Source organism: Sturnira hondurensis, unplaced genomic scaffold (assembly GCF_014824575.4).
Source record: "Sturnira hondurensis isolate 20B ecotype Veracruz unplaced genomic scaffold, ASM1482457v3 Scaffold0021214, whole genome shotgun sequence".
NCBI classification, from domain to species: domain Eukaryota; kingdom Metazoa; phylum Chordata; class Mammalia; order Chiroptera; family Phyllostomidae; genus Sturnira; species Sturnira hondurensis.
The window spans coordinates 1,196,266-1,224,246 of NW_028093845.1; the positions used below are offsets into that span (position 1 = coordinate 1,196,266).

Genomic DNA, 27,981 nt, shown 5'->3' on the forward strand with positions numbered 1-27,981 from the left:
GGCTGTTTCAACATAAACTTTTCCTAACATTTGGTTTTCATAACTTAGGCCTGGATTCAGATAAGTAGCTCAGTTTAACCGTAAGTGTAATCTATTTCCCTAGTCTGGTAGGTGAGAACGTTGGCCATGATTCTAGTTTTCTATGAAGAATCTTCTTGTTCTAGGCCCCCACTGTTAGATTTTACAGATTTTGTTCATTATTTTTTTAGAGAAAAGGGAAGGGAGAGAGAAACATCAATGTGCAAAAGAAACATTGATTGGTTACCCCTCACACGCCCCCAACCACTCCCAACATGGGACATGGCCCATGACCCAGGTGTGTGTCCTGACTGGGAATTGGAACACCTTTTGGTTCCCAGGCCAGCACTCCACCCACTGAGTCACATCAGCCAGGGCCCACGATTAGATTGCAGAAAGCCTGTGAGTCCTGTGTTGAATGGATGTGTGCACATATTCTTTCTTCTCCTGTGTCTACATTAGTATTGTTCATTTTCGGATGGTCCTTCTTTGAAGATGGCCAAAAGAAAAGACTGTTTATCCTTCTCCAACATTAGAACCCCCTTTATATTTTTGAGTGCTCATTGCTCTATATACCTGCTAGAGAATTTTTAAAAGAGACAGTAGTAACTTCGTCTTGAGGCTTTATCTTAGTTCCCGCTGACAGGGTCTCTTCTCTATGAGCCCACTCTGACTGCCTTAATCTACACCCCATGGTCTTAACTGGTCTTCCTGCCTCAAGTTTACCCTTCAGTTCCCATTTTGACCACACTGCCACTGAAGGAGCCTTAACCTTCTGTCAAAAGTCAGCTCAGTTTGTTGGAATATATTGTTGTTTCCACCCAAGCACGGCCTACTGTGTCCCCCATGCCACATACCTCAGGGCCCCTAAGCCCATTTCTCTCTCCCTAGAAGGCAGCTCTCTCCACTTCCTAGTCCCAAACATTTGCAAACTCACGTATAGTTTGACTTCCTCTGCTGCAAATATGGATGCAGTTAGATCGATATTTTGTTTCGATCAATATTGAACTAACATTTACATCCTCCAAAATGACCAGTACTTAGTTATTTTTAAATAAGCATTTATTCAATTCATATCAATTGCACCTGGAGGCCCAAAGGGATAAATTCTATGATTTCAAAACTATAGACAGTGTAGTAATCCCTCTTTCCACCCAAACTCTTACCACTCCCAGGTGACGCTGTCAGCAGGTTGGGGCAGCAGGTTAGAAAGAAGGATTGCAGCTAAAGTTCTAGTCTTCTGTCTGTCACTAACAGGCTGTGTCACCATAGACGAGCATCTATAAAGCTAGAGATTGGCTCAACTCTGTGGTTTCTGAGCATACTCCCTGAGGGAGTCCTGGTGCTCATCCTGGGGTCTGGGGCTGGGGGGACCAGGGGCAGGTGCAGCTAACCTTCACCCTCACCCCCTGCCAAACAGCCCCCATTGCTGAGCGACATGCATGCTCCCACAACAGTCTCATTTAGAAAGAGGCTTGCACTGGAAACTCAAAGTTTTGAAAACAGTCACCTAGGTGACCCCTCGGTTCCCCCCAGCTCCTGTTGTGAATGTGACAGGTTGGCACTCTCCTTCCAGAGCAGAGAGGTCCTGACCAGAAACCTTGAAGGAGCATGGTTTGGACCCACTTCACACATGGGCAGAGCAAGTCAGAGAGAGGGGACACTAGTAAACAGTGGATGGGGCTCCTCACAGGGCTGGGGCAGGGCTCTTCTGAGCTGGGGTGTCAGCTCCACCTGGTGGTCTCACCCCACTGTTAGGCAGCCCAGGAAAAAGTCAGTTACAAACCAAAGAGAATGAGAAGTTAAAAAGTCCCCTGACACATGAAAAGGTGCTCAATCGTCAGGGAAATCCAAATCAAAACCTCAGGCCCATTAGGATGACCATGTCAGAAACACAAAGTAATGAGTGCTGACAAGGAAATGGAAAATTTTGAACCCCATGCACTGTTGGTTGGAATGTACAATGGTGCAGCCACTATGGAAAAAAGTAGGGCAAGTTCCTCAACAATTAAAAATAGAACTACTGTATGATCCAACAATTCCTCTTTAGGGGATATATCCCCCCAAAGTGAAAGCAGTGTCTCAAAAAGATATTTGTAGCCCATTTTGTCACAGCAGCCACGGGGGTAGACAGCCCAAGTGTTCATCAAAGATGAATGGATAAACACAATGTGGTCTGCACACAATGGTGTATTATTCGGCCATAAAAAGGAAGGAAATTCTGACACATGTTACAGCGTGAATGAACCTCGAGGACATGCTGAATGAAATAAGCCAGTCACAAAAGGACAAATTCTGTTTGATTCCACTACATGAGTACTTCATGTGGTCAAATCCATACAGACACAAAGTATTAGTATGGTGGGTGCCAGGGCTAGGAGACGGGGAATGGGAAGCTTTGTTTAAGGAAGACAGAGTTTCAGCTGAGATGATGAAAAGTTCCAAACATGGCTGGTGACAGTGTAACACAACATTGTGAATGTATGTCACTGAATTGTACACTTAACAATTGTAAGGATGGTAAATTTTCCCATAATGAAAGAAGGCTCTCTAAATCTCCCTTTTCTAGGAGGAATAGACAGCAGAAGAGGGAAAGCATTCTGGAATCACATCTGGGTTTCTGGCTGCTGGTGGTTATTTGACCAAACTTGGTGCACACTTGTTTTGGCTGCCAAGATCTGGCGTAGCAATGGCTAGAATGTGAAGGGTAAAAATAGAACCTCCGTTTTTAGCAATGTTTTCCATAAGCTGAAAGCATTGGCACTTTTATGCAAAGATCAACATTGTCTTCTTGTGCCCTCTTAAGAGTCACTTTATGAAAAATAGCCCTTGACTTTGTACAAACCAACTGAAGGACACAATAGAAATGAAATAGATACACTCTGAGTAGATTTCCTAACATCTTGTTTGTACCATTAGGTTCCTACCATTCCTCCTGAGCTTCTAATCACATGAGCAACAAACATTTGTTTTCCAAAGTGTATTTTAACCAGAAACGTGCCTGCGGAGCAAACACAGTAAGTTTGGCTTTGGCGCCACATCACGTACCTCCATGCACAGCTTTGGTGAGCTCACCTAAGCTGCAGGAGCTATCCCCTCCCAACAGTGCTGATGGCTGGACAGGGTTACCTGAATGTCAGCCTATTTTTGTTTCTCAGTTTCAATGCCATTCCTTTGCAACAAATAATATAAGATTCTTTTTAAAAATCTAGGGTTATATCCTACTTGTCTCATTTATCAGATGCTTTGAGTATTTGCTCATTAAATCACACAACAATATGTTTGAATATAAGGTCTATGAAAGGAGATACCTTAACTACTGTGTTTTTTCAGCCCTACCGGGAAGCACATGGTTTATATTCATTAAGAGGAGGAGCTCAAGAAATCGGGAGCTTTAGAAGTCAGACACAGTGAAGTGCACATGGCAAAACTGCCTGCTATGGACTCATTGCTTGCATCCCCCTATGTTCATATGCTAGCATGTAACCCGCAGGGGGATGGCGTTAGAAGGTGGGACCTTTGGGAGGTGATAGGTCATAAGGATGGTGCTCTCATGATGGGAGTAGTGTCCTCATAAAAAAGACTTCAAATGAACACCCTTGCCCCTTCTGTCCTATGATGACACAGTGAGAAGATGGATGTCTATGAATCGGGAAGCAGGCTCTCACCAAACCTGAATCTACAGGTGCCTTGATCTCAGAATTCCAGCCTCCAGACTTGGTTCTCCAGTGAGAACTAAATGCTATTTTTATAAACCACCTGGTTGGGGTGTTCTGTTATAGCAGCTTGAGCTGCTTAAGACAGTGCCCTGTCCATGGTATCAGGCCTTGCATTCTTGAGATGAGCAACCAAGATCTGCCCTCAGCCTACTGTGAGACTCACTTTCCACCTCAGCCAAGTTCTATAATGGCCAAGCCCTCACCTTTTGGGGGCACACCCATCTACATAGAGCCAAATACGGCATCCATGTAATGCTGCAGCAGTGCTGGCACACAGGGCACTGAGGGAGGATGGGAACATAAAACAAGTAAAACACAGGCCCATGTTTAAGGAATTCTCAGCCCTCCCTGGCTAAGCTCCATCAGGTACGTGCATCCTCCCATGTTCTTGAGATGTTCTTCAAGACTGTCTCCACTTTTGAACTCCTTCAAAATGGACTCACATACTGTCTTTCTTATGAAGCCTTTTCATAACTAGTCTTTCCTGTCAACTCACAGGTTATTTATGATACGGTGGCCATTCTGTTTTGTACAAGAGAAAATTGAGCCCTTTATCTTCCCTTTCACATTGCAAATTCCTTGAGACAAGGACTGCATTTAAATAATTAGTCAGAATACTTAAGCACAGGCCTTGCACTCATTTATTTATTCATTCACTCATTTTTTTCTTTTATAGTCAAATATTTATTAAGTCTGCAATATTTTATGTGCCCAAGGAACAGGAAAAATCTAATCACTTCAACTTCAGTGCATGACTTCTGCAGTGCATGGAACAACAGCAGGCACTAGAGGAGAGAACGAGTTGTTCTCCCACTTTTCTGTGGAATCATCCATTCCCTCATGTGTCCTTATATGATGCGTAACTGTGCATTGGATAAATGCCACAGGATATTGGAGACAAGGGAGACCATTTGGATGGGGTGTGTTGAAGATTTCAAGAAGAGAGATTGATTTGCCAAGGGTGTGCATGGAGCCCTGAAGGGTGAGCAGGTTTGAGAAGGTCATTCAAAGTGAAAACAGGGGGATCCAAAACTCCACGTTTTGAGAAAAGCTGCATAGAGGAGACCAAAGGAGTGGGCTCCTGTCGGAGTTTTGTGTAAATGAATTCACAGGGGTGGGACAAGAACATTGTTTAGTACCTTGAAGACAGTTAGATGCACTGCATTTCAATAGAAATCAAACTGTAAGTTAAGTTAAGTTAAGTTAAGTTAAGTTAACTGTAGAAGACAGTTAGCTTGAGGACAGTTAGATGCACTGCATTTCAATAGAAATCAAACTGTAAGTTAAGTTAAGTTAAGTTAACTATAAATTAACTGTAAGTTAATCTCTGAAAGAAGACATTCAAACCATGACTCTCTTACTGTCTTTACTGGGAGTATCAAGCTGGCCCCAGAAAAATCAGTGGCCCCACTAAATTCATCTGCTGTCTAAGTCCCTTCCCATGTCAGCAATGAGCAGTGTAAGTGGTGACTTGGAGGTTGCCATGGATGGAAGCAACATCAGAGGTGAGACCCTGCTTACTCCACACACCCTCGAGCAGTCTTCATTTCAGTATTTGGGGTACAGTGTCTGGGACTTAGTGTCAGAGAGTCTAGGAGAAGGCCATTTGCAGTACTTAAATGTTTTTATCTTCAGTGCCTCTTTCCTAAGCTCGCACAATCTTTGTTTTTGCCTTTTTCTTTCCTTAAAGATGAAACAGCAAAAGACAGCATATACAGTTGATCTGTACCTGCAGATTCAACCTTCGACAGATTGAATTTTTTTTTAATTTCAGAAAGGTGATCCCTGAACGATACAGTGAAACAATTATTTACAGAGCATTTGCTTTGTATCAGGTATTATAAGTAATCTGGAGATGATCTGAAATATACAGAGAGTGTACATAGGTTACATACAATTACTATGCCATTTTTCCCACTGAGGCATTTTATTTGCACGTATGCATTACATCCCTAGAAAAAGAACCCCAGGATTTGCCCTCCTATGTGTTTTCATCTTGCTTCTTCATGGTCCATGATGCCCACTGAGGCTGTCAGTACAATGACTCCAAACTGACGGATGGAAGCAGGTTGTTCTGCCATTTTTCTACATCTTTGAGTTACTCATCAAATTTGAGGCTGATTACTCCATACTTGTTCAACCTGCCAGTGAGGTTTAGAACAATTTTCCCAGCTCTGCGGTCATCAATAATTTCAAGTTCTTCAATGTAACTATGCTTCATCATGACAGCTGGGGACAGGACGATGACTTTGGAGCACGGCCTAATAAGAACCTGGCATTTGCCTCTCTTTTCAGCATTGCTGATACTCTTGAGAGCATCAGCCAGGACATTCATGCGCACCATTATGGCAACGCGGAAAGACGGCAGAAAGAGCTACAGCCTTTCCTATAAGAAAGTTGAGCATCTAAAAATTTGATATCCATGGTGTGTCCTAAAACTGTGGCAGCTATAAAAAATTTTTAAAAAAACTTTTCCTCTTACTTTCTAAGCTCTTTTAGCTGGGCTAATAACCAAATTAACAGAGACAGATAAATAGGAGAAAATCAATGTTTAATATGTGTGCACAGGGAATATACATGAAAGCATAAAAATTCCAAAGACAGTGCAGTAAAATTGGGTATACATCTCATTTTGACCAAAGGAGAAATAGGGGGAGCAGGGATGGGATTTTAAAGGAAACAAGTAATTTACAGGTAATTGAGGAAGAGCATAACACATGGCAGGCAAAATTGTTGCTTCAATGGGACATGGAGTAATCTGGTTACCGGGCCCTGGCTTGGTGCCTTTTTATCTACCACACTTACTACAAATTAATGCTCCTAGACTTTCCTTTCTGGAACAGATTTTTCTATCTGAATATCTTGGGCGGGAAAAGGAGAGGATCAAATGTTCTTTCTGAGTGTTTTGTTTCTAAATAACCAGCTTAAAATTAATATCTCCAAAGATAGCTTTAGGGCGGCAAAAGTTTAGCCCCCTTCAGTACCAATTCCTTATGGACACACAGGGAAGACTGTACCATATTGTCTCCTTTATTCCTCACAAAAAGCTCTATGGGTAGATCATGTGTGCTCACTACACAGGTGAGAAACTGAGCAGGCAGAGGAAGCAACATGCCCGAGCTCACACAATAGATCCAGAGGAAAGTGCAGCTTGAGCTGTTCAGAACCATCGCCTTCCTATGCTTCTCTCCCCATTGTTTTTCCAAAGCTCACTCACCTTTTACAATCCTGTTTCTATTTTGGGTTCATTGAAGGGATTGGAGGAGATGATTTCCAAAGTGCCTACCAGCCACTTATTTCCTTCTTTCTCACTTCCTTTCTGTTGCCTTTCTAAAAATACCAATGATAGGAGGGGAATCACTGTAGGAATTTGGAGCAAATAAAGAGTCATGGTTGGGGTGTCCTTCCAAGAGGAAGGTTAAGGGAAAGAAAGATTTTGGGTTTTTTTCTCAAATCGTTTGAGAAAATAAAAGAATGTAAGTGTCATGGATTCAAAGAGCAGTGCGTTATTATTTCCCTTCCAAACAATTTCCTTCCAATGAAAGTTCTGAGATTAAGCCCTAAAGAAAAATGAAGTTACAAAATGTTGCAAATGGCTGTGCCTTATAGTATAAAATAGGTATTTTAAAGTAATTATAACATTTTCTTTCTGATTAAAAAATGTCAAGTCATAATCTTTGGAGGTGGTTGTGTAACACTCTAGTATTGTTTGGATGATGTAGCGCAGTTGTTTATCACAACTTAAAAAATAATGCATCCATAAAACTTGCTCTAAACGATTTTCACAAAGCATTTGTGCTATTTTTTGCTATATCTATAAATAATGTAATAATACATCCTGTAATTTAAATTAATGTTTGCTTAGATGTGCCATGATAATTTTGGAGGGGAACTGGCATAAAGCTTCTATTGCTTTAAAAAAATTGCAGTAGCACACAATTATATTCATTTAGATTCCTTACCTAAATCCTATTTTAATATTTGTATTATTAAAGCAGAACCTACTGGTAAAATGAAAGGCAAGAGTAGGATATTACATTTACAGGATATGTTTCTTATTTAAGAGACATGTTCTGCATTCTGAAAATTTAATATGGAATATGTATATATATATATATATATATATATATATATATATATATATTTCACAGGGCTCAGCTACTAAAAATAGATTTTTCAACCTGAGTTTTCTTACTTTAAATGTCAAGTGATCCTCTGTATACTTGGTGCCTGTTGAGGTGCTCTCCAACACTGGTGTTGTAGGAACAAAATTTACCTGTAACTACAGTAATGAAAAGCAAAATACAAACATGTAAGGGAAGTGGGGAAAAATCACTGGGTTATCCAGGAAGAAGCCGTAGGTCTCTGTTTTACTGCCTTTTATCTCACAGGCTTCGTTTATCTGATAGCAACAATTTATCCAGTACTGTCGAGTTTTCCACTTAATGAAGCTAACTTGTATGACAGACTTACATTTTATTTACCTTCAGGAATGTGTGACATCATAAAATAAGTATCCATAGATTAAAATGGATTATGTCTTTGTTAACAGACAATGACATACAATGACATATTGCTTGTTAAGCAATACAGTGCCGATACGTGAAATAGACACTTTTCTTCCATTGTTGGACCTGCATATGAACTTCCCAGCTAGAAGACTTAAAGAAGGTAAACTTGGAAGCTCGTGATATGTATGGCATTTCAGGCAGTAGTGAAGGTCACAGTGGCCCAAGGGAGTGGAAGGGTTGTGGACACAGCTGAGTATTATGAGGGCACAGTCAGTTGTAGTCTCCAAAAATTCTTAAGACAATTTGTCTACCGATTTCACTTACAAGGTTGGCCCCAAATTTAATGAACTTTGCTTGTGTCAAATACACCAAAACCCATGGAATTGCCAACCCTTTGCTGATTTGAAGCACCTGGGACTTCTACCACCCATATGTTTTCATTTAAGGGGCAATTTACCCCAGAAGAGCTCAACAAAATTTTCAAAATATATCACTACAACATTAATTTAACCAATTGGCATGCACTTAAGTCATATGTAGACATTTTCACCATATGTGTAAATCCCTTATTAACAATGTCAGCTGTTGACAAAATCATGTGTAATTCTGGTGTAGAAGGAAACACCCACATATGCTACACTGTGGACTTCTGTGTCAGTCAGGGAGAAAACAGTGCTCTGTGTTCAGGGTGCAAAGGCTCAGATCACTAAGAAAAGCATGAAAAGACCTTATTTAAATGACAATGGCCTGTGAATATCTCTCAGGCTCCAAAACCACCCAGATTTGATTCCTAATCTGCAAAGCAATCTTCCTGCAGGGTTGAGGATGGCTCCTGGCCACTTGCAGCTCTGTACTTTTAAGTCTTAGACCACAGAGGAGGGAGGAGCTTTGCAGCGTAGTTGCTGGCACTCTACCAGTGGTCCTGCAGGCCTCCTTACTGGTCTAAAGAAATGTGTCAACAATAGCTCTTTTATGGCAATCCTGTGCCTACTGTCTTCACACTTCACATGCTAGATCAAAATGAGCATAACGAATGGAGCTATCAAAGCGATCGGTGGAAAGTCCTGACTGGAAAACACCCACACACTGCACACTCCCTACCAGGGCTTTTCCCAGGGGAAAATGGCCCGGAAAGGCAGATGGGACACAGCCAAGAAGGCTGCAGCCTGCTCTGTGCCAGGTCAGCCTCTCCGAACTTCCATCTCGCTGAGTTCATTCTGGGGAGTCATGGGGATTCTGAAGCAGACAGAGGGAGACTGAGGGGTGTCAGGGTTTCTCAAATCCCCCAAGGAGCACTGTGACAGGGGACATCCCCAGGCATTATGTCTTAGTAGGGCCGAGAAGAAACAAACATTCAAATCCCCGTGGTGCCAAGATAGAGGGTGTAGAACGCATAGGCCTGTACAATGGAAGGTGTAGGTCAAGATGAAAGGAAGCTCCCATTCAGATGAAGAAACAGTGAGCAGTTTGGGGTTAGGAGTCAGATTCCCACCCCATGCAAATGCAGAGAATCAGCTGCTGAAGAAAGGAGCAGTAACCATGGTACTTGTAAGAACTTTACAAATCTGGTCTGAGAAAACCAAGTCTGGGAAGTTGTTCTTGAAAGCGTAGTGGTCCATTTATCCCGACGGGTTCACAACATCCCTTGAGAGTCTGAGCAACAGGCAAGAATTTTAAAATCCAGCCTAACAAGAACCAAGCAGATCAGAAAGGATCAAAAGAAATCAGTCACTTACAGACAAATGGAAAATTACATTGAGAGACAGACACGATTTTATCACACTGCTGCAATTTCTTAAGAATGTTGCAAGAGTCTTGATAAGAGACGAAACTGTTAACAAGCTATAGGATTTCTTAGGCACTGAATGACTACAACCTACTCCAACTAAATAAATAAAATGAATTTAACAGAGCTTGCTGCATGAACTCATGCAGCCGATGACACCCATTTTTCTGGGTGGAAATCATTTCCAAAGCACACCATTTTGCTATGCAATTTTATTTGTTGTTTCCCAACATAGGAATGTGTGGGTTTTAAAATGTGAAGTAAGGAAAGGTGATGTTGCGTTTTCCAGGTTTTTCCTCATTCTGCTTTCACTCGCTTTGCCACTGTCCAAATTACAAGCTGGGAGGGCAAGGGAGTCTCAAGAGGCTTTCTTGAACTTTCTCTCTCCTTCTTCTTGAGAAAGAAGTCCAGCCCCTGCCATCTTAGACCTAGCTGGGGGCTCCCAGCTAAGCCTTGGTGTTCTCACCTTGAAAAGAACAATGGCATTGAGTGTCAACATCTCTGAAGGCTACTCTGAGACCTGGATGCATCGAGACACAAATGAGACCTCAGTAATTATTTCTGAACACAAACTATGAATACTGTCCAAACCACAGAAATGACCCAGCATCTATTCATTATTCAGATGAATAGGAGACACTGCTACTTCTACACTAATTATAGCTTTAGTACTGCTATAGTCTGGCCTGCTTCTATAAAAGATTTTCGAAGATAGCCAGTTATAGAGTTATCCTGCTTTTTGCCAGCGTCGAGTCCAGAGTGGACCCCTACATCCTTGACCGCCCCCCAGACCACCTACTATAAGCCCAATCCTCTGCGTCCTTCCTAACGCCCCCTTGCTCAGTTGCTCCACAGTCCCCAAGGTGCATTGTGCCTGCTGCAGCATGTTGGAACACAGGAGGGTCCTGGCAGTCCTGGAGGTCTTGATAGGAGGCAAAATCAAACAGCACTTCAACTCCCATCTCTGCAGACAGCTCTCCACGTCCAGCTTCAACCTCCCTTTAAATTCCACTCAAATTTTCAAGCATCTGTCAAATTATTCCCGGATGTCATGCTGCTGGAAATCCAAATTTGGTTTGTCCCAAACTAAAGACATTATCTGTTCCCCCATAAAAATCTTCTCTACTTCCAAGAGCTTCCATTTCACAAAATGGTACTGATCAATTTCTAGTCTCTGGGGCTCAAAATAGGAAACAAAATCAAGAGAAGAATGAAAAGTTGCTGAGTAATATACCAAGAACACTTACGCGCTTAACCAGCTGTAAAATGCTCCTTGGCTCTTGTCCAAAAAAATTATTCTGACACATGTTAATGATGATAGAAACACTTTATTTAAGAAGGGACTGCTGAATTATGTGTGTGCTTTCATTACCGTGTTCCCACTGTATTTAACAGCATCTAACCTCCAATGTGTTTTGACTATTAAATGTATGACTAATAAGTAAATGAACAGACTTACATTCAAGTGAGTTCTTCACATCACCAGCATAGACTGCCTTTTCTATCCAGAATGAAGTCATTTGACCTCTCAGAAGTGAAAACATACCTTACTACTCTTGATAATAATTTGACAGGTTTAAGACAGTGCTATATAAATATGAGATCATGTGATGTCCGTAAGTACTGGTTCACTGGTGACAAATACATGTGTGGCTGCCTTGGAAAAAGTAGTATAGTGTAAGAAAACAGGCTCTTCCAAAAAATCTGTATTCTAGACAGGTTTGACACTAATTTTATTGTGGGACATTTTACTCTACCTTTCAACATTATAGGCCTCGGTTTCTTCATGTGCAAAATAGTGTAGAGAGTAGGTTAAATTACCTTGAGCACTATCAGCAATTCAAGGATACTTTTGTAATAGAAAATTTTGAACCGAATGACAGAAACGATAACATAAATCCAGACATTTTTTTGTAAAATAGTGGGGAAAATGAGGTGCCTGTAGAAACCCACTGAGTTTATGTAAAATGGACTTCTTTCTTTGTTACTCTTCCTTTTCCCATTCCCCTGTTTCTTGTTCTTTTCTTAAATATTTTATTTATTTATTTTCAGAGGTGGGGGAGGGAGAAAAACATCGGTTGCCTCTCGCACACCACCGGCTTGGGTCCTGGCCCACAGATTAGGCATGTAACCTTGCTGGGAATTGAACCATGACCTCTTGGTTTGCAGGCTGGCGCTCCACCCACTAAGCCACAACAGCCAGGGGACATTTCCTGTTCTTTATATTATTTCACCATCTTACACATGCTGCTTCTATGAGTTATAGTTGTCACATGATCCTGTGTTTATCTGTTCCTACACTAGACTTCCTTCTAGACTTGAACTTTGGGGAGATCCGCATGAGGCTGCAGACCACTTTAATTGATGTAGTACAGGAGTTCAATACAATGTTTAGAACCAAATGGATGGATGAAAAATATGTGAGTAAATAAATCGATTGGCACTGAGAAAGCAAAACAACAAAAAAAGCATATTATTACCTCACTATTCTGAAACATAAAAAAACTTTGTTAGTACATTCTATATTTTTTAATTATAGTAAGTAGCATACACATAGCACACAATTTACTATCTTAACTATTTCCAACTATACACCCACATTGTTATGAAACCTTCACCTTCATCCATCTCTGGGACTTTTTCATCTTCCCAAAGGGAAACTCTGGGGAAAAGACATGATCCCATCTGTCACAGAGTTTATATTCAAGTGGGGGACACAGAAAATAAAGCAACCAAATACACAGAGGGGCACTCTGCCCCTATTAAACACTAACACTTTATTCTCCCTCCTCCAGCCTCTGGTAACCACAGGGCACTTGGGTTGCTTCCACTTTTTTGCTATTAGGAGAATGCTGCAGTGAAGATAAGTGTAAAATAGCCGTTCCAGTCCCTGCTTTCAATTCTTTTGGTTAAATACCCAGAAGTGGAATTTCTGGATCATATGGTAGTTCTGTGTTTATTTTTTTTGAGAAACCACCACCATATTTTCCACAGGAGCCACACCATTTTATGTTTACATCCCCACCCATAGCACAAGAGGGTTCCTGTTTCTCCACATCCTCACCAACACCTGTTTCTTTCTACCCTAAACATCCTAATGAGTGTGAGTGACATCTCACTGTGCTTTTGATTTGCATTTTCCTAAGGCTTAGTGATATTAAGCATCTTTTCATGTATTTATTGGCCATTTGTATATTGGGTCATCCGAAAGGTCATATGGTTTTTTTTCCATAAAATAAAACACGCATTTTTCATTTTTGCCAATACTTTTATTGATTCGGATACTTTGAGTATGTCTGTACATTTACCAATCTTGATTTTTTTAAATGCATGCTGATATGACAGGTGTCACAATATAATCTAACAAAATTGTTTTGAATGAAGTTAAAGACAACTAAGCTCTCCTAGAGCCGTTTTATAGTAAAAGCCAAACAAAAATTTTGGCCAACCCAACATTTTATCTTCGGGTGAGGACATTGTGGTCATCAGCCCCATGAATGACATTTGAACCCTTGGTCCTGCCATGCGGTTGCTATATTACTGCTCCAAATGCTTTGTCACCAGCACCAGTGCACATGCTTGACCAGCTGTCAGCTAGGTGCCTGGAGGCTTGCATCTGCTGTTCCAATTGATTCTCATCCAGACTAAGAGTGGTAAATGCTGGTGTCCGTTTTGTAGTTGAACCTGAGACAAGCGAAGGGGCTTCTCCAAGATAGTACAATTAGTCACTAACCCAGCTGGAAATCAAACTCTGGGTGTCTGACATCAAGAAAGTGAGTGAACAAATTGTGTTCTCTGTTTTGATAAACTTCACCAGCACTGACCATTGTGAAAAAGTAAAACTCCCAAATCCTTTGGATGCTTTTTTCCTATTTAGACTCGTTTTAAGTAAGAGCAAACCCTGAAAAGCAGATGTAGATCCCAGGCCAGCTCTTTCATCTCAGGCCCGTCCTAACCTGGACTCACGCCCTATGCGCTTTACTTTACACCTGCACACAGCCTAAAACAGTTTTTTAAGTCGTAATGCAGATGGCCCTCCATTTTGATTAATATCATTAAGTAAAATGTTATTATGCATAAAGAAGAAATAAAAGGACCTAACTTAGTGCTTTTTTATTAGACTTAGGGCACACTCATTAACCATGCTAAAACTGTTTTGTGTAATTTATGCATTATGCATATTTGCATAGTGCCATATAAAATAGATGATTTACTCAGTGAATACGAGCAGCATCACCTCTCCTGCCAGGCTTAGGGATCTACCAATTTCTCTGATAAATCTAATCTTCAGTAACTCATGCATGGGGCCAACTTCCATCAGGAAGCATACATTTGGATTTGGAGAAGGTCACAATGCCTTTTAAAGCAGAAAATGACTAAATCAGGATTATTAGCATCTCTGAGTAATCCCATTACTCAGGGTCCCCCTCAACCCCTTTGCTACCTTAGACTCTGTGCATCTGGGTTTGAAATCAATTTCCTGAGCTGCTTCCTTTTCTGACTCTGCTGGTTTAGCAACCTCATTGCATTTCTTTAACGTCAAAGCATTTTCAAAAAAGAAGCTGCAGGTAATTTCCAGAGTTCTATCACGTGAGGTTTCTCTTCTAACACTTCCTAGTAAGCCCTCAGATCTCTAAATCTCTGAAGTGGGTCTTTCCCTGATTTTTTAAAATAACCCTGTGTTAATTCCATTTAGAAAGCAGACCATTGTTTTTTACAAGCTAGTGGAAGAGAATTGTGGCACACATCTCCCCACATTTCTCCAAGAGGTGGCCTTGACCATTGGGGAATAGAGCTGATCAGCCTAACGCCTGAGAAGGAGCAGCACTCAAAGGTTATCTCCACAAAACACCTTCCCACTCGGACCCCCAGGGCACGCACACTCCATTGTGGATGTATTCTCTTAAAGGCCTAATCTTTGTCAGGGAAAGTGCAATACAAAATATCACATAAACAGAGGTTTGGTCTTCTTATTGCTGCTGAAGCTTTCATAGCAGAGAACTACCAGGAGCAAGAAATTTTGATGAAAAAACACCAGCCTGGGGACCCTGAGATGACTGAAGTTAGCTTGAGATTGCCGCGATTTTTAGAAAAATAACTGATGCTCAAAGAACAAAAGGGAAGATGTCAGGTGGATTCGAAGATAAATATTTAATTTCACATATTGGCCCAGCATCTATGACTTGGTGGCCTTCCTACAAATGACCTCAGTGTACAGGAGGGCACATAGAGATGTCGATGATTTTCTAAATGAAAGTGGGTTACCTGTTGCAGGAATGGCAGAGATCACTAATGCCATGCAATTGTGTGAAGGGGTGGCCACCAAACATTCCGGACTGCCTGTCCAAGAAGGCCTGACTTCCGGTGGTGGTGGCCATATCAGATGGAGATGTGCAAAGGCAGACACAGGATTTCTGAGTCTTAATATGAAAAAAAGAAAAAGAATGTAAAATAAATCATTAATACATTTATATTATGTAATGAAGTGATGCAATTTTGGATACACTGGTTAGATACATTATTCAAATTCATTTCACGTGTTCTTTTTTTTTTTTACTTTTTTCTACATGATAATGAGAAAGAGCTAAAAGGCATTTGCAATTCCCATTGTGTTTCTGTTAAACAGCCCCCATTTAGAACATCTCAGAACCTGGGATGTGATGTGCCTTGCGTGGTCCTAAAAAAAGACGGAGCACCCAGCCTTTCTCCAACTAACTGGGCCTCTAAACTCCAATTTGTAGAACATTTATATATCTTCCTTGAAAGGGCAACTTCCTACTGTAAACAATTTCAGAAGTCTGTCATAATAACTTTTCCATCTTTGTCTCAGTTTAACTCAGACTCCACTCCCTGTCACATTGTGTCTCCTAACAAATTGACAAATCCACAATTTTATATGTACTTGACATGTTTGTTAGCTCAGCAGATTTCAGCTGCAACCTGAATATCTTGCTGGTAATGCACTTTATGATAATGAACTTAATAATTTTATAATCTATGAACCAACTAATATTCTTTAAATAGTAAGCCACCAATACCTTTCTAAATATTTGTACATCTTTATGAATATTTAAACAATGGGAACAAACACCAAATTAAACTCACTAGAACATAACTAAGACCACCAATCTATTAGGTAAAATTATTTTAAATGTTTTAATTATCATATAATACAAAAATGTATAAAATATTAAATAAATTTCAAGAGTCTTCTTTTATGAAAGACTCATAGATTAATGGTCTCAATAGCAATATTTAAATTCATCTTCAAGTAGGAAGTGCATTTGTACAGATGTTGAGTGAAGCTGGGGAGTATTCCAGGAAAGTAGAAGGAGCAAAGGCATAAAGGAAAAGCCATAGCCGCACTGAGGAAGCGCAGAGTCAGGGGCACAGCGGGGCCAGGCCCACAGTCACTCACAGGGACAGGAGATGGGAGCTCCACCTTGGCCAGGCCACCCCTAAAAGACCTGGGACAGTCACAGCATGCTTAGTAATATGATACTGTAGCTTACACTTCCCAAAACATTAGCAGACAGAGATAAAGAAAAATGGTGTGTTCATTTTTAAAAGATTAAAATAAATATTTTGTTCCACAAAATATATAAGAAGAATGTTTTTGGTGTGTGTTTTGCAGCAAAAAATAAAAAGCTCTGAACATTTACACAGACAGCAACAAACTCACATACTGATGCATTAAGTGGGGATGACACTGGAATATGTGGATTATGTTGCTTTTTCAATGCATGCAGCCTTCATCCTCAAAGTAAAAAAGGCACTGACACCAAATGCTTAGGATTTCCCTGAAACTGAAATGTTTTCAGCCATATCCAAAGGAATGTACCTTGACCTTCTGATACATGCAATGATGTTTTGCAATTTTTTAAATTGTTGTTCAATGACAGTTGCCCCCATCGTCCCCCCATGACTCTCTTCTGCCCCTCCCACCCCCACTTCCCATGTTCAATCCTGCCTCCCCCATTGTCATTGCCCCTGGGTCCTTTATACATGTTCTTTAACTTGGCCCTTCCCCTTCTTTCTCCTCTTTTTACCCTCACCCCTCCCCTCTGGTCACTGTCAGTTTGTTCTTTATTTCCATGTCTCTGGTTCTATTTTGCTTTCTTCTTTGTTTTGTTCATTATGTTCCACTTACAGGTGAGATCATAAGGTATTTGTCTTTTACCACCTGACTTATTTCACTTAGCATAATGCTAAGTTCTATCTCTGCTGTGGTGAAAAGTAGGAGTTCCTTATTTCTTTCTGTTGTGTGGTATTCCATTGGGTAAATACACCACAGTTTTTTGATCTACCAGTTTACTGATAGGCACTTGGGCTGTTTCCAGCACTTGGCTATTAAAAATTGCACTGCTATGAACATTGGGATGCACGGGATCTTTAGAATTGGTGTTTCAGGATTCTTCGGGTATAATCCCAGCAGTGGAATTGCCCAGTCAAAAGGAAGTTCCATTTTTAGTTTTTTTGAGGAAATTCTATACTGTTTTCCATACTGGCTGCACCAGTCTGCATTCTTACCAACAGTACACTAGGGTTCTCTTTTCTCTTCATCCTCTCCAACACTTGTTGTTTGTTGATTTGGTTATGATGGCCATTCTGACCAATGTGAACTAGTATCTCATTATGGTTTTAACTTGCATCTCTCTGATGGCTAGTGATGCTGAGCATCCTTTTATATGTCTCTAGGCCCTGTATATGTCCTCCTTGGGGAAGTATCTGTTCAGGTCTTTTGCCCATTTCTTAATTGGCTTGTTTGTCTTCCCAGTGTGAAGTTGTGTGAGTTCTTTATGTATTTTAGAGATCAAACCCTTATCTGAGCTATTACTGGCAAATATGTTTTTCCATACAGTTGGTTTCCTTTTCTTTTTGCTGATGTTTTCTTTAGCCACGTGTAAGAGACCATTCTACACAGTGCGGGCCCAGCTCCCACTCTGAGATGCACAGGACCCACACCCACGGACAGGTTCTCCCTTGGGGAATCAGGCCTGCAATGTGCCTAGGCCGCTCTGAGTCTTGTTTTTCGCTAAAAACTCCCTCACCCAGGTTTGTGGCGAACATTTACTGTAAAATACCTTTCTAAAATCCATGCTAAACCTTCCAAGGATGAGTGTAACCAGTTCAAGCACTTTTGCCTTTTCATTTGCTAATATCCTTCTTCTGTGATGTGATTAGAGGCATTGGCTCCTTTGTTTTCTGTAAAAGGTAACCACCTAAAGCAATCTGTGCATAGTAAATGAGGACCATCATGTAATGCGCCAAGAAACCCAATAAAGGCTGGTCATGGCAAGGGCCGCGGCTTTTACTCCCTTGAGAGAAAAAGCCATGCTGTCCCTTTTCTTCCGCCAGACTCAGTAGTCCGTGTGAATGTCTCATTTCATCCATGATGATGCAGATACTGCGGGCTGGTGTCCTCATCAGCCATGCAGAAGCTCTTTATTTCGATGAAGTCCAATTCGTTTATTCTTTCCTTTATGTCCCTTATTCTAGGGGACATATCAGTGAAAGTATCACTACATGGAATTCTGAAATTTTTTTGCCTATATTCTCTTCTAGGATTTTTATGGTGTTGTGACCTACATTTAAATCTTTTATTCATCTTCAGTTTATCTTTGTGTACGGTTTAAGTTTGTGGCTGAGTTTCATTTTTTTTGCAGGTGGGTATCCAGATCTCCCAAAACTATTTGTTGAAGAGGCTATTTTTACTCCATTTTATGCTGCTGCTCCCTTCGTCAAATATTAATTGACCATGCAGACATGGGCTCTCTATTCTGTTCCATTGGTTTATGTGTCTGCTCTTATGCCAGTACCAGGTTGTTTTGATTACAGTGACCTTGTGATATAGTTTGATATCAGGTATTGTGACTCTACTACTTTGTTCTTCTTTCTCAAAATTGCTGAGGCCATTTGAGGTTGTATGATTCCATAAAAATTTTTGAAATGTTTGTTCTATGTCTGTGAAATATGTGATTGAAATTTTAATAGGGATTGCACTGAATATATGAATTGCTTTAGGTAATATGGACATTTTGAAGACGTTAATTCTTCCAATCCATGAACATGGGATATGCTTTCATTTGTTTGTGTCTTCCTTAATGTCTTTCTTCAGTGTTGTATAGTTTTCTGAGTATAGGCCTTTTACCTTCTGGGTCAGGTTTATTTCTAGTTACTTTATTTTTCTTGTTGCTATAGCACATGATATTTTTTCAGAAACAGATTTCTGTTTCTGATATTTTATTGTTGGTGTACAAAAATGCCTTCAAATTCTGAATAGTGACTTTGTATCCACTGTTTTGCCAAATTCACTTGTTTGGTCAAGTCGTTTTTTGGTGGAGTATATAGGATTTTCTATATACACTATCATGTCATCTGCAAACAATGACAGTTTTGCTTCCTCCTTTCCAATTTGGATTTCTTTTATTTGTTTTTCTTGTCTGATCACTGTGGCTAGGACTTCCAATACTATGTTGAATAGAAGTAGTAAAAGCAGACATTCTTGTCTTCTTTCTGGTCTTAGCGGGAAAGCTTTTAGCTTTTGCTCACTGAATATAATGTTGGCTATAAGTTTCTAGTATATGGCCTTTATTATGTTGACAAATGCTCCCTCTACTCTCTAGATGCAATAATTTTTACCTAAACCATGATGAGTAAACTAGCTTGAGAATGACTCATCATGTGTATTGATTTTCCTTACAAAACACTACTTTTCACAAAGCCAGCTATAACCATGATGAGTGAACAATCTAATCTGTTTCTTTGACTGGTTCTGGATTATTAAGTCAGACCCAGCAGAGTCTGGAAATGTCTGTGAGTTGGGTCGGGTTGGGCTGGGCCTGCTTCTGGATCAGCTTCTGTCCAAATCCATCTTCTTTGCAAAGTTCCTCATCAGCCACTGAGATCGAAGAACCGGACTTTGAGGCCAGACGGGTGGCACCTTTTCTTATTTGTCATGGGTTTTTCGTGGACTCATTCACACATTTGTGCCTCAGTTTTGTTTTTGTGTTTTTGTCTGAACAAACATGATGATAACACTCACTGTATAGGTGTGCTAATAGCTTTGAATGAGTTGGTAGACACAGACAACTTACCATGGTATCTGGTCTGGCTGATACTTGATAAACCTCAGTTTTCTGGGATAATAAAATGATGGAATAGACTAGAGCAGGGTTGCTTGGTAAACTCAGAATGCTCAATTGCAGTTAAATTTCAGATCAACAAAGAAATTTTTTAGTATGAATATATTTGGGCAATTTTTTTTCATTTGCTGACTCTGAAATCTCAGCTGGAGCCATGCTTTTAAAAGTCAGATACCAAGGCAAAGAGTGCCAAGAGCCACAATCTCACCCCTGTAATCACTTATTCTGCCTTACAGTGTGGCCTATGTAATTCAAAGGGACCAAACAAAGTGAAATGGATGTTCCCTTTTTCAAAAGGTGTTAAGAATCTCCAGACAGAAGGAGCAGAGCATTGCATAAAACCCAGGGCCTGCAAGATGCTCTAAGACAGCCCTACTCCTGCCTTGGATGGTTTCTAGTGGAAAAGCTTGAGAAACTGCGGATGATTTTTCCTCTAAGGTTCTTGTTTAAAAAAAAGCATTCTTTGATTTTTCTGGCACAGTGATTTTTCTGCATCAGCCCATATAATTCCACATTTCTCATCTGTATTGCTAGGCTGTGAAATTGGAGCAGTGAAGACAGCTCTCTTGCACTGAGCATTAATGAGCCACAGGTTCTATGCTCACCTTCCACCTACACTGTGTTTAATCTCTACATGATTTGTGAACAGTGAGTATTGTCAAACTTTCCACCTCCACCCCCCCATCACACAGATCTCAGATGCAGAAACCGATCTGAAGCATTTGAACGAAGGGCCCACTATCAGCAGCTCATGGTCCTTCAGTGACGAAGAAAGACTTGAATCCAGTTCCTTCTGTGTTCAAACCCTGTGCTCCTCTGTGTTCTATTCTGAATTCCTTGTCCTGCTACTTTCACGTTTTTAACGCAGAAACTCGCCTTAGAAAATATTTTGTCAAAAAGCCAAATAAAAACTGACACCAGAACCCTCTGGAAAGGAGGGCACAAGGGCCTCCAGGGGGCTGAGTCTTTGGGGGAAGGAACCAGGAGGAGAAAGAGCACACATTCCATGATCCCAATTTCTTAGTGCACAGTCTATGTGTAGTCCAGTACAGTTCTTGGACAGTTGCCTCGTACAGTTCTAGGACCTGCACCCTTCTTCAAGCTGAAAGGTCCCCTGTTCTCTCTTCTATAGCCCTTGTTAAATACACAAAGCTTTGTTGCATCTATCACACTTTTCTTTTTCTAATGGTGTGTGGATAGAACAAACTTATTATACCAGTCTTTTAAAGGTATTTAGTAGAATATAAATCTCATATTACTTTGACATATATCGTCATCTATTTTTAAATACATGGAGAAGCATTGCCTAAATTTTTTACATTCAATATTGTTTTGTATTAGTTTCAGGTATACAGTATAGTGGTTAGACAACCATACACTTTACAAAGTGCTCCACCCAGCATTTCCAGCACCCAACTGGCATCATATCTACTTAATACAATATTATTGGCTACATTTCCTATACTGTACTCTACATTCACATGAGTATTTTGTAAGTACCAATCTGTACTTCTCAATTCCATCACCTTTTGATAATGCTTTTTTTTATTTTCTAAGCTGGATTGATTCCAGATGAGCATTCCTTTTAATTATTTATTAACATTTATGGCCTTTTTAAGTCAAAAAGTGGTGGCAAATTTAGGATTTTTTTTTCCCCTGAAAACCAGTGGCCCTCCTCTCCACGCCCTGTGGGTGGGAGGGAACCTCACTCCCAGGACGGTTACACTAGGGATGAATCCAGAATGTGACTCAGCTTCCAAACCTGCTCATCCACAAAGAGGCCTGAGAGCCTTGTACCCAGCTCTGCCAGCAAGAATCCGCCTGTTCAAATGGCCAAATAAAGTAAGAGAAGAACAATGTGATTTTTAGATGACTTTTAAAATGTGTCTTCTCCATTATACTTGACATGTAATACTAGTTTCAGATGTACAACATAGTGATTATATAACTTACAAAGTGATCACCCAATAAGCCTTTGATTTATTTTATAGTGGCCTTTTAGGAAAAAAATCATTAACTATTATTGGGTTTAAGTTACCTATTTAACCAACTAATTTATTTATGACATATTTGTATAGAAATGGCATTCCCTTTAAGTACCTTTGTATGCAAATAAGCAATTTCTGTAAACTGGGGCCATCTACGATCAGGCTCTACTTTATTCTTGATCCAGATGGCAGGCCACTGTCTCCCTTCTTCCTGATGTCATTAATCCACAGACTAACGACTTCCTCTCATCACATCCCCACACACTATATCTCAACCCAAGACGCAGTACACCGGACTCCAGTAGTACAATCCAGATCTGGTAATAAACTTTCTCATTTAGACTGTCGGGTAGAACATGCAATTCTTCCCTGCAGACCAAAGGGCTTATATTTTTTTATTTTTATGTCTGAGACTGTCAGCTGATAACATAGCTGTTCCAATTATGGGCACTACCTGAAAGTGCAACCATGCAGTGGATATACCTCAGAAAATCAAAGTTGTGACATACAGGTTTGATGGCTGATTTTATTCAATTGCTATATTTACACAATATATTTTCTTATGTTTATTGAAATATCACCCTGGTATTCTGAACAAGAACTCCACAAAGCAAGAAGTTGGAAAAGGGGGAGGGAGGGATGGGGGGGAGAGAGAAACTAGAAAAGATGTTACTCTAGGCAACTTTGACCTATTTGCTCACTAACAATGTGAGGGTTAATCTCCAGGTTTCAAGAAATAAACAGAGGCCAAAACTAAAACAGACGAAGAATGACAGAAGGAGGGAAGACCACCAGGAGGGTCTTCTTCTGGGCTGTTTTCCTCTGTGTAGAAGGGGAGGAAGCCGTTTGAGGAAAGGCCACATCTAAGTAAGGTGGGGCTTGGGAAATAGACACAAGAATCAGATAGATCCACGCTCTGGCTCCCTGACTTGCTAGCTATCTAAACACTGAGTTCCCCCATTTTTAAAATAGGGATAACAATGGTACCCTTCCACAGAGTGCACTGGTAAACATTAAATCGGGACCTTTTACGTCAAGCACTTTGTATAGTTCCTGGCACAGAGAAAGTGCTACGTAAATGTCCACTGTTCCACCGTACCCCTCCCCATGCCTTTTGCCTTCTCCTGACCAATGCAGAAAGTCAGGGCTGAGTTCTTGGTGTTTCGGGGGAAGTTCTCTCCAAACAATCCAAAAAATGTGAGTGTCTCTTCTGGACTAAGATCTGTACTAACAATGAAAAGGAAACATCTTTGCCTTCTACTCTGCAAAATATTATAGACTCAGGCTCCAAAAGGGACATAGAGTAATAATAATCTGATGGTTATATGATACATTGCTAAATGTTTGGGAACAAAAAACATATGAAATAGCACACAAAGTTGTTCATAAAACCAAAAACAACATCACACGAAAAGAGAAAAACAGTGAATAAGACAATATATTGTACATTGCTAAATAGGGAGGTATTCTATGAGATACTACATATAGCAGGATGTGAAATGGATGCCTCAAGCAAGAGGAAATCTGTGTGGACTGGAGCTACCTTAGTAGGATTTCACATGGTCTGTGTAGGTGTTGCTTACACACCTGTTGGCTCTCCAGCTGGGTTGAGATTGTGGGCATATGGTTGTGGATGAGGGGACCTGAGCTCAGTGGCTATGCCATGGATGGATGTACTGAGGTCAGTACTGGCAAGGAGGTCACTGCTCAGCTCCAGCATGAAGACAGAGAGATAACATTGAAGGATAAGAAGGTCTGTTATTCTCGTTCTGAGTTACAGACCTACTGACTTTCTATCAACCTCCCTGACCCATCCCAACATCGGTCATTCAATGTCCTGAACAAACACTTTTTTCCCAAGGAGCCTGAGCAAGAGAGCAGCTCAATATCCCATGCAAACTACCTTTTAAATTAGCAAAAACTAAAAACACTATGGGAAGAGTGATATCATATCCAATACAATCATTATAAAAATCTAAATTCAATTGAAATTAGATGGTTATACTACTTATCAACACATACGTAGATATAGATATTTCAAGTATTATTCTGAAAGACATCCACCAGACATCTCCTCAGGTTTTAGGCCATCAAGGGACCTTTATCTCACTGTGGGTAGGTTTCTGTTTATTTCTGGAACTTCTGGTCCAGGAGTTCTGTGGCCCCTTCCTAGCAGTTGTGCTGTGTATTATGTTCTCATTCCCATTCGGGCCCTTTGGGTATTTCTCCAGCCAGGATATTAGGTTTCCCACCAGTGTTCTCTTCACTTGTAGATGACTTCAGACTCCATCCACAGGGGACATCACATTTCCATAGCAACTAATGTATTTCAGCCCGGGATTGGGGTGGGGGGGGGAGAAAGAAGAGGGTTCTCAACTATAAATAGAGTGAAGATTGAGGAAAATGAATGAGAACACTGACCATGTGTGATGGGCTGTTTGTGGAGGAGAGAGTTTGGGTACCTGACACGGGAGTGACATTTAAGGGCAGTTTCTGTGGTTGGTCATGTCCTAGAGGGCAAATTCCAAGTCAGCTTCCCTCCACCTCTTTCTTCAGTTGTCCATGGCCCTAATCACAAGCATCGAGTCCATGTGAATCTAACTGTGCCCTGGGGAAGCAATTCTCTCCAGATCCTGTTTTGTTAGATTAAGACAATAATGACAAAAGACTCTGCAAAGTATTAATATGGTATGTAAATTACCAAGGAGCACCCAATTGAGGAGGGAAACAAATGTCTTTCTCTGTGATTCATTGTTTTTTAAGAAAAAAGGGAAGATCAGAATAAGAAAAGCACTATTGATTAGTTAATGGCAGACGGGCAAGGGTGTCAGATGATGTGACCTGAAGCAAAGCTGCTTCAACAGCAGAGTGACTCACGCCAGATCCAAGGAGGAAACTCAGCAACTCAATGATCCCCTGGAGTGTTCACACAATATTTCTCCACAACAGCCTTGATACATAGTCTACCCTGGAGGAGGGTGATAATTACAATTTACAGCATCAATTATTCAGACTAATCACAGAATCACAGGTTTGGAGGGGCCTTAAAGGGCTATTCTGATGCTTTTTGGTCCCCAGGCTGAATGGTTTTAGACGGGATTGGTTCCATCGGATCCATCATGAAAAATTATTCATCATAACAATCACTTCTAAAAAAAGATTCTATGACTCTGCCTTATTACACACAAACTCTATCCCATCCTCCATTTTTAAAACTTTAATCCAACTGTTTCTTGTGTCTTAAACATAATCACAGCCATAAGAATTCTTTGCCATTTTAACTAAACATAATCTTATTTTATTTTCAAAACATGTGAGAAGTATTTGTTCATCTTTATTTTGTTGTGGGTTTTTTTTTTCTTATTGTGTTTTGAGGGGCTTTTCTAGATAGAGGGACAGGGAAGGAGAGAGAGAAATATCTATGTGAGAAACATCCATCACATGGCCCAATCGAGGACCGAACCCACAACCTAGGAGTGTGCCCTGACTGGGAATTGAACCAGTGAACTTTTGGATTATAGGACAACATTCCAACCATAAGACACATTGGCCAGGGCCGTTCAGTTGTTGAGAAGGCATGGGGGGGGGGGGGTGTTTGTTTTTTTTTCTGTACCTATCATTTCACACATTTGCCACTTTTATTAAGTTTCCAACATTATTTGATCACAAAGAATACTAACAAAATGTGGGTCAGTGAAAAAATAAGCTCATATTTCAGGGGGGTGGACAGCAGTAAAGGCGAAAGAAGACAGTTCAATAATTATAACCTGGCATGGAGGAAAAGGACTGAGAGGCCTCCTCAGACTGAGGGGCCTCCTCAGTCATGCAATGTCAATCATTGCTTCCACTGGATCCTTGAAATAAGACCACAGGATAATGTCTAAGTCTTTTGTTTTTCCGTACTGTATTTTGAAAGCTGTGAACATATTTCGGAACGATAGCATTCATGTTGTAATAATAAAAAAGAGTCTGATAAGAGAGAATGTGGGGGCAACTTTGACCGAGCTCTCAAAGGGGAAAGGCTAGAAGCCCCTTCCTCCAGGGGCTTTTATTGGGTTGTAATGCACAGGAATACAGGGCTGNCAGACTGAGGGGCCTCCTCAGTCATGCAATGTCAATCATTGCTTCCACTGGATCCTTGAAATAAGACCACAGGATAATGTCTAAGTCTTTTGTTTTTCCGTACTGTATTTTGAAAGCTGTGAACATATTTCGGAATGATAGCATTCATGTTGTAATAATAAAAAAGAGTCTGATAAGAGAGAATGTGGGGGCAACTTTGACCGAGCTCTCAAAGGGGAAGGGCTAGAAGCCCCTTCCTCCAGGGGCTTTTATTGGGTTGTAATGCACATGAATACAGGGCTGCAAGGATCAAACAGTAGATAACATTTCAAAGAAATCTGAGGGCCTAGTGTGAGTCAGTGTCTGTCAGGAAAGGGGGTTTGCAGAAACTTTGGGAGACATACTCATTTCCTGTTCGGACTCTTATCATGTGAATGAAAGCACCCTTAGCAAAGCGGGTTTCACAGGACTTTCAGGAATTCTTTCTTATGCCTGATTACTCTGGGGAACCCACTATTTCCAGCACAAGGCTGCACCACCCTCTGTCATTGTTTTCAGGCTTAAGTCGGGCAGAGGAGGCAGATAGCCAAAGAATTCTTGGAGACTTCTCGCAGACAGACTGAGGACTCAGGCTTCGTCAAAGCTGGAGGGCGAGGGTCCATCACCCCCTTTTTCCATAGCCCCCAAGTCCTACCCTGGGGCCTCCACATGATCATGCCTGTCTTAGGTGATTCCCCCCTTGGGGAATCTTACCTGTCATTGGCTAATTCATAAGCATTGGAGACCAGTTATGGAAAGAGGAGCAGAAGCGTACTCCTGCCAGGGAGATAAGCTTTGTCTCCTTAGTGGCTTATGGTCTGAAGGTTACTCACTCAGCCTTAGCCATGGGGGGTTTCAGCTCCTGAAACCAGGAAGGGTGGTCCCCAACAAGAGAATAAAGAGGTTTGTTAAAGTCAAAGACCAGAAAAGGATCAGAACCTGAGTTTAGATGTGGGTGGGCTGATTCCAAATATTAAGCTTATTCCATGCTGCCCTTTTCTACCTAGACCAAGTGCTCACAGGCTTAAGTGGGAAGGGAAGAGGTGTGGCTGCTGACCTTCTCTCATTGGATGAGTGACTCTCCATTTCCAAATTCCCTATCTATTACTTAAGGGACCAAATAGCTTAACATGTGTTAATAATAAAATATCTAATTTTTAGCCAACAGGATTGTATTTGGCAACCAATAGGACTATGAGTAAGGATTTATTGGAAGAGGAGGTGAATGGGTAATCACAGATGCACCTTTCTTTTTCTGATTGTGTTTTTAACAAATTTCCACTTACAATGTGAATGCAAGTTGAAGTCAAGTCTTTGTCTCTATCAAAGTGACATTCCTAAATTCAGTCTCTTACCTATTCTTTAACAATGCCCTCCAAAAAAATAAAGAACAAAAGAAAGAGAGGGAGAGAATGAGAGAAAGAGAGTGAGATAGAGATAGAGAGGAGGAGGAAAGGATAAAGGAAGAAAGGAAAGGACAGAGGAAGGGAGGAAGAGCCTACTGTGTGGCATTTGTCTACTATTCATTTGTCCATTGTCCATGTCCAATTTCAGGCCACCACAATGATATCACTGACCTCAGAATTTAGAAGAAATATATGTAATTGGTCCTCATGAGTTGGTATGAGCTGCTTCCAGCATATTGCTGGATACAATTCCAAGGTTGTCACTGAGGATTTCCTAAATTTCAACCTATCTATCAAAAGAGAAGAG

General features: G+C 40.7%; 1 pseudogene; it reads right to left on the reverse strand.

Moving 5' to 3' along the window:
* Positions 1-5,689: 5,689 nt before the first annotated feature.
* LOC118977107 (40S ribosomal protein S15a-like) lies at positions 5,690-6,105 on the reverse strand (annotated as a pseudogene).
* Between the last annotated feature and the right edge of the window lie 21,876 nt (positions 6,106-27,981).